Below are 12414 nucleotides of genomic sequence, written 5' to 3'. Positions count from 1 at the left end.
GCTGGCTCTCATCAATGCTTCTTATGTACCAAGCATGAGTATGAGGGCTTTTTTCTGTACTAAGGCATTTCATTTTCCCATAAGCCCGTGAAGTAGATACTATTAGGCTATGCATTTTGCAGATGTGATCGCTGAGGCATGAAAGTTAAGGCACACATCCAAGGCCACACAGCTGGTAAGGGACAAATGATTTTAAACTGAGCTGTTTGGCTCTAGAGTCTACATTCTCAATCCTTCTGTGACTGCCTCTTGGAAAAGTGAGGTGTCCTGCTTGATATCCATTTTCTCCAATGCTCAAAACTTTCTTAGGGTTCTAAGCTAGCCCAGCATGAAGAAAAAGGGGGGGGACAAAAAAACCATGAGGAGAGAGAAATAGGATTGATTTAACAAACAATCCTTTGGTTTAATTTCTTGACCTGCTAAATATAGCCCTTCTTGTCTTAAATTTTTTTTTTTTTTTAGTAACAGAAGAAATTTTAAGGGAAGTTGGGCAGAGAAAGGACAAAAGAGCAAGCAAACTGTTATCTGTAGATCATTGCACAAATAAAAGGTTTCCTTAGCAGGATTTGAAGCTACAGGAAATGCAGTGAATGCAAACCTGTAAAGACTCACTCGATGGTCTGTTAACTCTTTGCAGCTTCTGGCAGACTTTCACCACAAAGTTATTGATCTGTCACATGCCCCTATTTCAAGGGGTCAATTTGGGGAATGAAAGGAAGATCCAGAAGGCAGATGGTGTGAGTGAGGGAAAGAATGAGAACACACTGGTGTGGTCTGAGAATATGCACTAAGCATTTGCTACACACTGGGAGAAAGTGCTGGGATAAGGAAAGGCACCTGCCTTTAAAGAGCTTACAGTCTAGTGCCAAGGCCAGTGAAATTTTCAATATTTTAGGCATGCGGACCATTAGATCTCTGTCCCAACTACTTGGCTCTGCTGTTGGAGCACAAAGGTAGTCATTGACGAGATGGAAATGAATGGGTGCACCCGCATTCCAAAACAACTTTATTTTGTTTTTTTAAGATTTCATTGATTTATTTGGAGGGGGGAGAGATACAGAGATCACAAGTGGAGGCAGTGGTGTGGGGGAAAGGGAAGAGGCAGAGGGAGAAGCAGACTGAACTGGGAGCCAGATAGGAGGCTCGATCCCAGGACCCTGAATTTACAACCTGAACCAGGTAGGCAGACGCATAACCAACTGAGCCATCCAGGCGCTTCCAACACAACTTGATTTTAAAAAACAGGTGGCTCACTGGTTTCTGCCTATGGGCCACAGTCTGCAAATCCTTGTTCTAGTAGACATCTCAAGAAAGGCTGGCAGGAAAAGCAATTTCTGTGTTGTTTCCTGTTTACGTCTGTTTGTGGTCTTTATCCTTGAACAGCCTTTATCTGAAGATCAAATCTTTGGATCCCATGTTAGTTCCTAGAGTATTTTGTAGCCATTATTCCACTGTCTTTTAGCACTGACTGTTGCTGGGGCAAGTCTATATAGCCAGTTGATTTTTTTCCCTCTTCTCGGTGACTTCCTGGCAGGTTCATTCTTTATCTTTGAAGCTCAGGATATGTCTTCTCAGGATATGTCTCTGTGATCCAGATATGAGAGGCTTTTTTTCTCCCCCCACAGATTTTAGCTTATTTATAACTACTGACATGGTAAGTATGTTTGTCCTAGTGTTTTATGTTGTGCTTTCTTGTTCTAGTTTTAAAACTTTCTTCACCATATCATCTTTTGCTTTATATTTGTGTTTCTTCTCATCTTTAGTAACATACATATTTTCATTCTAGTGGTTATGTTTCTATGACTGTAACTTATACAGTATCTGTTAATTCCATCCTGTAAACAATGACGGATGCAATACAGTTGCTCTTCCTCCTCCCCTCCTTTACCTCCACCACCTGATTAAATCAGTTGTTTGATGTCATTTAATAGATACCTTTGTAATGTTCATTTATGTGGTACTTTAACGTTTACTGTTTTTCTCACATTTTTCTACTGAAGTCATATTTGACAACTTCCCGTCCTCTTACTATCTTTTCTCTGAGCTCGTACATTTTTGCCTAATGTTCTGGCTCCATGAAGTTGATAGGATTATTAAGTTTATTTAATCTGAAGTAGAAAAATTGGTTGTGGTTTTTGTTTTTCTGATAGTAACTTTCTTTTTTCTAAACAAGTGTCTTTCTCTGCCAACATTTTGTATTGTTTTCCATTACTTTTTCTGGCTTATTCCTTAGATTGATCCTGTGCTCTACCGGTTATACAACTCTTCGTTCAAGGTAGTGTTTTCTCTAACCACTATGAAGTAGTTAGAAGTAAGTAAGAAGTCTGTGTGAGATGCCTGGGTGGCTCAGCGGTTGAGTGTCTGCCTTTGGCTCAGGGTGTGATACTGGAGTCCCAGGATCGAGTCCCTCATCAGGCTCCCTGCATGGAGGCTGCTTCTCCCTCTGCCTATGTCTCTCTCTTTCTCTCTCTCTCTCTCTCTCTCTCTGTCTCTCATGAATAAATAAATAAAATCTTAATAAAAAATAAGAAGTCTGTGTTATGTAGATTTCTGGTTCCAGATGTACTTGAATATTGTGTGTGTGTGTGTGTGTCTTTCCCTCCCTCCATTATCCCTATGGAGACAGAGACCACAGAGTCTTTTGCAATGCAAAGTCTTCTCTCTCCTCCACTGCCAGAAAAACAGACAGCTTCCTACAAATATGGCCTACCCATGTGATTCTTTACTTAACCTCATCCTGTCTCCTGAAAGATGTCTAGGACAGGGGAGTTGCAGCAACTGCTGAGATACGAATTTTTCACCAGCTCTCACCCCCCAGTGGTGACTTGTGTTTGGCTAATTCCCAGCTCTTTAGATGTGGTGATTCTTCCTGAATCTTATTCATCCCTCTGTTTGGACCCAGAGTTTCCATCAGGTTGGCAGTTTGAAATTTGTGCTCTCTTTTGGTTTTGCTGAAAATGAACTTGGGGTCTGTATTTCTCTCTCTTTTTAAAAATATTTTATTTATTTTAGAGAGAGAGGGAGCACGAGCACAAGCACAAGTGAGGGGAGGCAGAAAGAGAAGCAGATTGCCCACTGAGCAGTGAGCCTGATGGGGGCTTGATCCCAGTTACCCCGGGATCATGACCTGAGCTGAAAGCAGACACTTAACCAACTGAGTCACCCAGGAACCACTGGGTCTGTATTTCTCATCCATCTTTTTGCTTTCAGAGGGTTTCTAGGAATCAAAGGTAGTAATGTTGGCTTTCCTATATTCAAAGGAGAAATCTCAATGAGAGCGTAAATCACTTAGAATGTGAACATGTGTGAAATCATGAAGCAGCTGAAAGTGACCTACAAGGATCAGGGTAGGGACGTGAAAACCAGAAAAAAAAAACACATTCTATCTTCAAGTTAATAGTTACTAAATACCTGACTGCCTGAGGATGAGCAACATCTTCCTAGGGGAAGAACAAAACTATAGGAGGACAGCCAGCCTCTTGAGAGAACAGTGATGCCCGCCTAATTTGTCAACATTCTGCAAGGACCTTCAGAAAATGAGTGTGATCACAAGACCAAGATGGAGGAAAACTGGAATTTTCCATGGAAAAAGGCAGCTGCTGTCACCAGTCTTAAGGGTGGGATCAGACCTTCCTTGTTTATAGGTACAATATCTGGAGGAGTTTGCAGAGTATGTTGGGATTAAAATAGGAGCTTCACTGTTAACTATTTTATTATTTTATTACTTCTAATTTAATGTATTTATATGCGTACCTATACATACTTAGTTTTGCCTAGATATATAAATGTGACCATTTTCTTTACTGCTGTGCCTTTTTCCTCCTTTTCCCTTTCTCTCCAAAGTAACACTCCACCCCAGCCCTGCCCCTCCACCAGGTAATCCATGCTACCAACATTTTGTCTTTCCTATTTTTCTCCCTGCTCATACAGTCCTTCTGAGACACAGACACACACATATATATCCTGTTGGGGTGGCTATTTATTTTACAAAAATAAGATTATATTAATCTTTTCTGCATATAGCATTTGCCACTCAACACTACCTCAAAATCATCTGGAATAGTTTTAATTTGCCTTTTTAAAATGTCTACATAAGATTTCATGGTAAAATTGTAAACCATAGTTTATTCAAGCATCCCACCATTGACAGACATTCACATTTTTTCCAGTTTATGCCACTACAAACTGTATTGCAAAAAAATATTTTTACATATATTTCATTTTCTGTTTCTACAGGATGGAGTCCTAGAGTTTGTAAATGCTGGGTCCAAAGAAATATATGTATATTTTCATTTCAAAAGAATCTACCAAAAAGGCTTTCTGAAAGGCAGAAACACCTCATATTTCTACCAGCAATGTATGAAAATCTTTTTCTCTACATGCCCTCAATAAATATTTAAATCAGTTAGTTTTGATTTGTATCATTTTTCTTATCAGTTTTGAGATAACTCCCTCCTTTTTTGCAAAGTGATGTCATGGAAAACACGGCAGAGAGAGATTCAGGAAAAAAGGCACAGTATCAGACAGTCTCTCAGATGTAGCTCTGGGAACATTTATTCAGCAAATACTGTTTTAGGTACTTACTATATGGAAAAAGTGTACAAGGCACTGGTCAATTTTTAAAATATACAAATATGCCCACAAAAGCATATAGTCCAGATGGGAATAAATTGTGGCACCATGTCCCTTTTTAGAAATGCCTAGAATGTGCTTCCTTTTAATGTGTGACTTCCTCAAACCTATTTCCTCATCTATGAAATGGTTTTGATGATATTAGCCACTCTTTGGGATTTTTCTGAAAACTACATGAGATGATGCAAGTAAACCACCTGGCATAATGTCTGGCACAGAACAAGCACTCAATAAATGAAAGGGGTGTATTACTACTATTGTTAAAGATTTATTTATGAGAGTAGTGGATAATGGGACTAGACAGCTAGGTCAGAACCAGAAGACTGAATATCATGTTAAGAAATTTCATCTTTGGGAATGCCTGGGTGGCTCAGTTGATTGAGCAGCTGACTCCTGGTTTCAGCTCAGGTCAAGGTCTCAGAATAGTGAGATCTGGTGGCTCAGGCTCCCTGCTCAGTGGGGAGTCTGCCTGGGATTCTCTCCCTTTCCCTCTGCCTCTCCCCACCACGTGTACTCTCTCTCTCTCTCTCTCTCTCTCATAAGTAAGTAAATATATATATAAATCTTTAAGAAAAAGAAAGAAATTTAATCTTTGGACTATGGATTTTCAAGAAAGAGAGTGATACAATGACAATGATGTTCTAGGAAGACCTGCTAGTCAGTCATTAATCTGTGGGTAAATTAGGGAATGAAGAAACTAGCAGAAAAAAGACTGAGTAGGAAGTATATCAATTAGATGTTTCTTCTGTGAAACAGAGGTGATACTTGAAATATATTTTAAATGGCACAGCATTGGCACTGACCAGTTAAAGCAGATTACTGAGTTATCAGAATGGATGTTGGCTCTAAATAACTCATACGGCAGGCCAAATATCAGCCTTGTTCCTGTGTAAGAGAGTACTTTCCTGAGAATGGCTTAAATAACAGGAGTTGATTAACTCCTATAAAAAAAATCTGGAGGACAATGGCTCTGGAGTTGGTTAATTATGCAGCCAACAGAAACTGGTACAGCCCACCCATATGCCCCAGAACTCACCCTTCCAATGCACCCTGACCCAAAGGCTTTCCATGGCCAATACCTGCAGGTCTCTGCCTACGGTCTTGCTCTGGCCTCAAGAGTGATCTTATCCATGGGTAGGGCAGGCAGGAAGTACCAGGGAGCTAACACTTTAACAGCGGTGCTCAAACAATGCCTCATGGGAGTTGATGGATAAATCCTTAGATTTCCTCACCTCTTGGGTGGGACAGCTCCGAAGTGTATACTATACTTTCTCCAGAGGGCCTCAGCAGGGGCAGGTTTGCTCACAACACACACTCTCCAGACTTCCCTCCTTTTCCTATCACTTTCCTGCTTTTCTACTGATGTTTCCTAAGGATACTCTCCAAATAAACCTCTTGAATTTAAATATTTTTCTCAGGATTGGCTTCTTAAGGAAGCAAAGCATGTAGACTTTTAGCCTGGGGTCTGTCCCACAGGATGGAAGCTCCAGACAGTCCTGTCGTTTTACCAAAGAATAAAATACTTTTCAGAAGTTCCACAGCATCTTCTCCTTGCATATCACTGACTACGGTGGCCTCACATGTCTCTGCCTAACCATAAAGTAATCACAAAGGGGCCATGCATTTATGCCAGTCATGACTCATATCCCGGGGCACAATAACAGCAGATACTTATAGAAGTGGTGATATGCTACGAAGGAAGAAGTAAGAATGACTCCTGGATGAGCTCCAACAATCTTGTCTAAAAAAAGATTTCTCTAATAATTTGGGCATGAGGCAATGAGAACATCTACCACCGGGTTGGCAGTGAAAACCTCCAGCTAAATCATAGACTGGATTTATCATCCCATGAATTCTGAGTCTCCCATCTTCCTCTAGAAAAATGAGAAGTTTTAGCGCTCAACTCTGTGAATAACCTACCATGATTCTGATCTGCGCATTTCTTACACAAAATGGACTTAATATATCTTAATTGCCCACAATAGGAATAGCATTTTTCATAATGATCAGGTCTTCACAGTGCCTTTCCCTGCATTTCTCTGAGTGCCCAGACATTCATTAGAAAGAGTTAGGAGCATGTACCTCCTGTTGTCACCCTTCATTATCCCGCCAACTATAAAGTATCTCTATATACCTCCACATTGAGACACCTAACACAGGCATAGAATGGTTACTGAAAAATCATTCATTAATATCCAGACAGTCTGTGTGGCCAAGACAGGTAATGATTGATAACTCAGGCCACAGACTGTCTTTGGAGACAGAATTTTGTGTGAATGTCTAATGAAATGACCAAAGTTTGCTCATCAGCCCTCTCTTGACAACCTGGAGCTGGTTTCAGGTTGACCTTTCGACTCAGTGTGAGACCTAAGCTGCCACGTTGCTTACTTCATTTTTTCCTAAATCCCAGGCAACTGCACTGCTTACAAAGATTAGCTCCCAAAGGTGAGACCTCTCTGAGGAGGTCACCAAGAAAGAATCCCCTTGGGCCGGACCTGTCAAGCATTTCACTGCAGACGGGAGAGGAGGACAGAGAGTATTTGGGACACGGCGCTGTCACGGCACCCGGCATGTCAGCACCTATATGAGCCCAGCTGCTAATGCTGCCAGTGGTACAAGGTGATGGAGTCTGTCTTCAGCCAGTGCTCTTTTATCTTTGTCGGCATGGAAATAAATTGGTTTCACCTTTTATTTCCTCCTTAAAAGTCCTTTAAGTTCTAACACACTAATGGAGCCGATTCCTTTTGCCACCCCAGTCCAGGTCCATTAACAGCCACCCTGCATTTTATAATAACCTCGTGCCCCTTTTCAAGCCACATGATCATTCACGTTCAACTTGTCCTGTGGGGGAAAGAAACAAAAGGTGTCTGACGACTCCCAGTTGAAGCAGAAATTCAGTGAGAAGATTGTCAGTTAGTTCGAAGACCTTCAGAGATTGTCTGCTTGTCAGTCTCACTTTGTGTGTCTTGAGGCAGACAGCCAGGGAGACAGACTATTAGTAGGAAGCTACCTTTGGGCCTTTCCCAACAGTGGGAGCTACAGAAGCGGGGGCTTGGTGGGCCTGAGCCTTAGAAATGAGAGCTGAAGGCCCTCCATGAGGGAAAGAGCAGCGAGAGCCTCAAACCTCCATCTCACTGAAAAGTCAGGCATTTCACAGAGAAGGAATTGAGAGATTTTGAAGCTTTTTCTCAAAACTATGTTTTCCCTACATTTGTTATATTATCTCTGGTCTTTGCATGATGTTGACAGGAAAGCCCAGGGTGGAAGGCACTTCTGGCCCTGAATGAGGGAGATGGAGGAAGGCAGAGAACAGGACTGAGTCTCATCCACAGCTGGCTTCTGGAAGAATAGGAAGCAAGGCATTGAGTGGATGATAGCCACCCTAAGGAGGGAGGAAGTCAAACTGGGACCCCAGGGTGTTTCTGGGAAGAAGAGGCAAGTGGAGGAAGGTGCCCTTAACCTCAGCAAGGTCTACAGAAGCCAGATCAAAGCCAGAACTCTGAGAAGCAATAGACACTCCATCAGTTTTTTAGTCTACACCATCCAATATGGTACCCACTCACCACACAGGGCTATTGAACCCTTGAAATGTGGCTAGTTGGAATTAAGGTACATATTTGATTTTGAGGACTTCATACTTAAGGGGAAAAAAGGATATTAGATGTTCATTAGTTATTATAATTTTAGAGGTTAAAATGTAAATAATTATAACATTATTTATATATTGTATATAATATAAAATGTAAATAAACATATTATTTAATATAATATAGTAAATAAAATACTTAAAATTAATTTCCCCATTTCTTTTTGTCAATTTTAATATGGTCACTAAAATTTTTAATTACATACATGGCTCAATTTACATATTTACTGGGTATCATTTGTCCAAAGAGATGCAGAATTTCAAAATTCTGGGTAGGTCAGGTTCACCATATTGAAACTCTGTTCTTCTTCTATTTTTTTAAAGATTTTATTTATTTATTTGAGGGAGAAGGGGGGAGAGAGAACGAGCGAGCACAAGCAAGAGGAGCGGCAGAGGAGGAGGGAGAAGCAGACTCCCCATTGAGCAGAGAGCCCCATACAGGGCTTAGACCTGAGCCAAAGTCAGACACTTAACCCCCTGAGCTACCCAGGTGCCCCAAAACTCTGTTCTTCTCTGCATTCCCTAAGCTTCATGCTTCCCTGAGAAGCACTGGAACCAGCTTCAGCAAAGCAGTGAGGTAGGGGATTTTGGGTCCTAATATCAACAATCAGCCTGGAGAACAAACATGGCTTTCATTGAGTGCATTAGGTTTTTTTCTTGCCTCCAAAAAGAACCAACCTTGAGAGCTGCTGGAGGCATGAAAAGGAGGATATTGGAAAAAGGTGTTCATTCCCTTCTGTGCCCCAATTATTTGTGCTTTTCTTTTATTCTGCTTTGTCATGGAAATTTGCATCTTCTTACTGACCGTAACACAGAGGCAGTTGATTTCAATGTGTGCCATCAGATGTGCCCAGTGCCCTCCCTTTTGCATTGAGACACAAAGCTCAAAATTATTTCATTACTCACTGTCAGGAGGCAACCTGAATATCCTAAAAATGATCTTTGTTCTATTTGCTCAAGTATCGAGGCTTTTCTTTATCCTATTGACTTATCACTGGAATTTACAGAACATTTTGTGAATGCTGGTTGATTGGTGGGTCTTGGTTTCAGAAAGTTTTTTTTTTTTCCTCTAGGGGTTTTGTGTTTTTCTTTTTTAAGGAAACTCATTCATCTGGTTAACAAAAATGAATGACTCATGCAAAGTACAGACACTTTATCAGATACCTTGCTCTCAATGAACTCCCAGACTAATTGAGCGAAGAAGAGAGAGAGAAAGAAACAGGTAACATGACAGAAATCTGTACAGAATACAGAAGTAATCATTGAAGGAGTGATCAATTTTCCCTCTGGAAAAATCAGGAAAGGCTCTAAGGGCCTTTGAATTCAGGCCCCTGCCTCCCATACACCACACCCTGCATGCACACCACACACTCCTGTCACTAAGTCTGAGATCCAAACTAGTGCACCTAAATGCCTCCAGACAGCTCTACTTGGGTGCCTCAGAGACATCTCAAATTTAACATGTGCAAAATGTATCTCACTTAAAAAAAATAGCCTCCTCCTCTATCATCCCAATGTGTCTTCAGTTCCCACATCTCAATAGATGGCATCACTACCCACTTCTCTTCTAAACCACGACCTCATAGGCACCTTTGATTTCTCCCTTTTCCTCCATAGCACCCCAGCCAAACCATGTGTGAATCCTGTCAATGCTGAATCATCACCATGTCCCATCTGGGCTACTACAGCTGACCCCTACATGGACTCAATTCCTCCTCTCCTTTCCCTTCCATTCTAATTTCTAGATAGCAACACACACGCTGTTTTACAAACGTAAGTTAGGTCATGCCACTTTCCTGCTCATACCTATCAATGGATCCTAGAAGCACATGAAATACAATTCCAAACACTTTTCTTAGAATCTGCAAAGATTTCTCAAAGAGAACACAAAAAACACTACGTGGCTAGGGAAATAAGATAAATTTAATTACTTTGAAATAAATAACTTTTGTTCATTAAAGAGAAGTAAAAAGGTAACCCCCTGAGTTGGAGAAAGTATCTGTAAAACATATATCTGACAAAGGACTCATAGCTAGAATATGCAAGAACTCAGACAAACCAATGAGAAAAACAGAGACTACTCAATAGAAAGATGAGCCAAAAACTTGAACAAATGATTGATGAAAGAAGATATCCAAATGGCCAACATAACTGTGAGAAGGGGTTCAGCCTCATGAATCACCAGGGACTAATTGAAGCCACAATGCAATACAACAACATCCATCAGGATGGCTAAAAGGAACAAGGCAGATGGAGTAATAATACCAAGTGTTGGAGAAGGTCTGAAGCAACTGAAACGCTCCCACATTTCCGATGACAGTGTAGATTGCTACAATATGGCATGAAAACTGTTTGGCAGTATCTTTTAAAGCTGAATGTATGCATTCCCTATGCCCTAGCAATCCTACCCTTAGCTATATACACACATTCTCAAAAAATATATATATTTATATATATACAGTTGCAAGACTATACTAGATTATTAGCATTATTAGTTAGCACTATTCATAAATATGCCCAAACTGGAAATTAACCAAATGTCCATTAACAGTAGATGAATAAATAAATTCTGATATAGTCACACACTAGAATATTCAATGGCAATAAAATGATTTTGATCGCAAAAAAAAAAAAATGTTTGAACCTCCAAATCATACTGTTGAGCCAGAAACAGCTAAAGAGAGCTTACTATATGACTTGTTTGTACTACATTTAAAAGCAGGCAAAACCAATGAATGTCATTAGATGTCAGATAAGTGTATCCCCTTGGTAGGAGTGAGGCCATAATGATAGGAAAGGAAATAACTGAGTGCTTCTGGGCTGTTGACTAGGTTCTGTTTCCTGGTTTGATTAACCAAATTGTGTTGCTTACCCAGGTATCTTGAGTGTGAGAAAATTTATGAAAAGTATGCCTATAATTTGTGTGCCCTTTTATATGTTTCTTAAGCTTCAATAAAAGTTTTTTTAAAAATCCAAATTTCCAACCGACAACCTACCATCTTTCCAGCCTCACCCTAAGCTCCTTTTCCTGGCTTCCCCTGCTCTAGCCCAGTGCCTCATTAACTTCTGAAATACACAAAACTCACTGCCACCGCAGGATCCTAGCTTATTTTGTTCCCTCTAAAGCCCTTCACCTGGCCAGCTCCAAAGCTCCTTACCACCAAAGCCTAGATGGCTCCTGTTCTTGATCATCACACAAAAAGTGGTGTTATTTCCTGCCACAAGCCCCTTGATTTCTTCCTTCAGAGCATTTGTCACAACTTGCATTATTTTCTTTTAATTTGGCAGGTGTTCTTTCTGGTTAAAATGTTAGCTTCTTGAGGGTACCGACCGAGGTGTTCACCACAGTACCTCAGAATAAGTTTGAAAACTTGAAGGCTGGCATTCTGGGACATCCCTCAGTTGTAGGCAAAATGGTCACCTTGACCAGAACGTATCCTACTGCCACTACATAGTAAACACTTAATAAGTGCTGAACAAACAAATGAATAAGAAAATAAATGTTGTCCTGGTGAACAAAAAAAAGGGGAGCAGAAATATTACACTTATCTCCCAAAGCTAACATAGAAGGAAAGGAAAAGAGGTCAGGATCGAGGGCCCTGGCACCCAGCAGGTTCTTTGGTATGTGTTTATCAATTTGATTATACAGATCTTGCTCAGCTTACAGTGGGGTTATGTCTCAAAAGACCTATCAGAAGTTGAAAATGCATTCAATACAGTAACTTCCCAAACATCATAACTCAGTCTAGGTGACCTTCAACATGCTCAGAACATACATGAGCCTACAGCTGGGCAAAACCATCTAACACAAAGCCTATTTCATAGTCAAGTGTGCCCAGCTCATGTAATTGATTGAACACTGCATTGAAAGTGACAAACAGAATGGCTGTCCAGACAGGACATAAGGATTGTCAGCGTACCGATTGTCCACCCTCAGGATAGGTGGCTGACCTGGAGCTGTGGCCACTGCCCAGCATCACAATAGGGGGTTCACCACACACTGCCAACCCAGGAGAGGATCCACATTCATAGTTCAGGTACAGTTTCTAATGACTGTGCACTGCTTTTGCACCATCCTAAAGTTAAAAAATTCTAAGCCTTGAACCATGGTAAGTCAGGGACCATAGTATATCGGT

Source organism: Vulpes lagopus, chromosome 19 (genome assembly GCF_018345385.1).
Source record: "Vulpes lagopus strain Blue_001 chromosome 19, ASM1834538v1, whole genome shotgun sequence".
NCBI classification, from domain to species: domain Eukaryota; kingdom Metazoa; phylum Chordata; class Mammalia; order Carnivora; family Canidae; genus Vulpes; species Vulpes lagopus.
Note: the sequence above shows the minus strand (reverse complement) of the source record.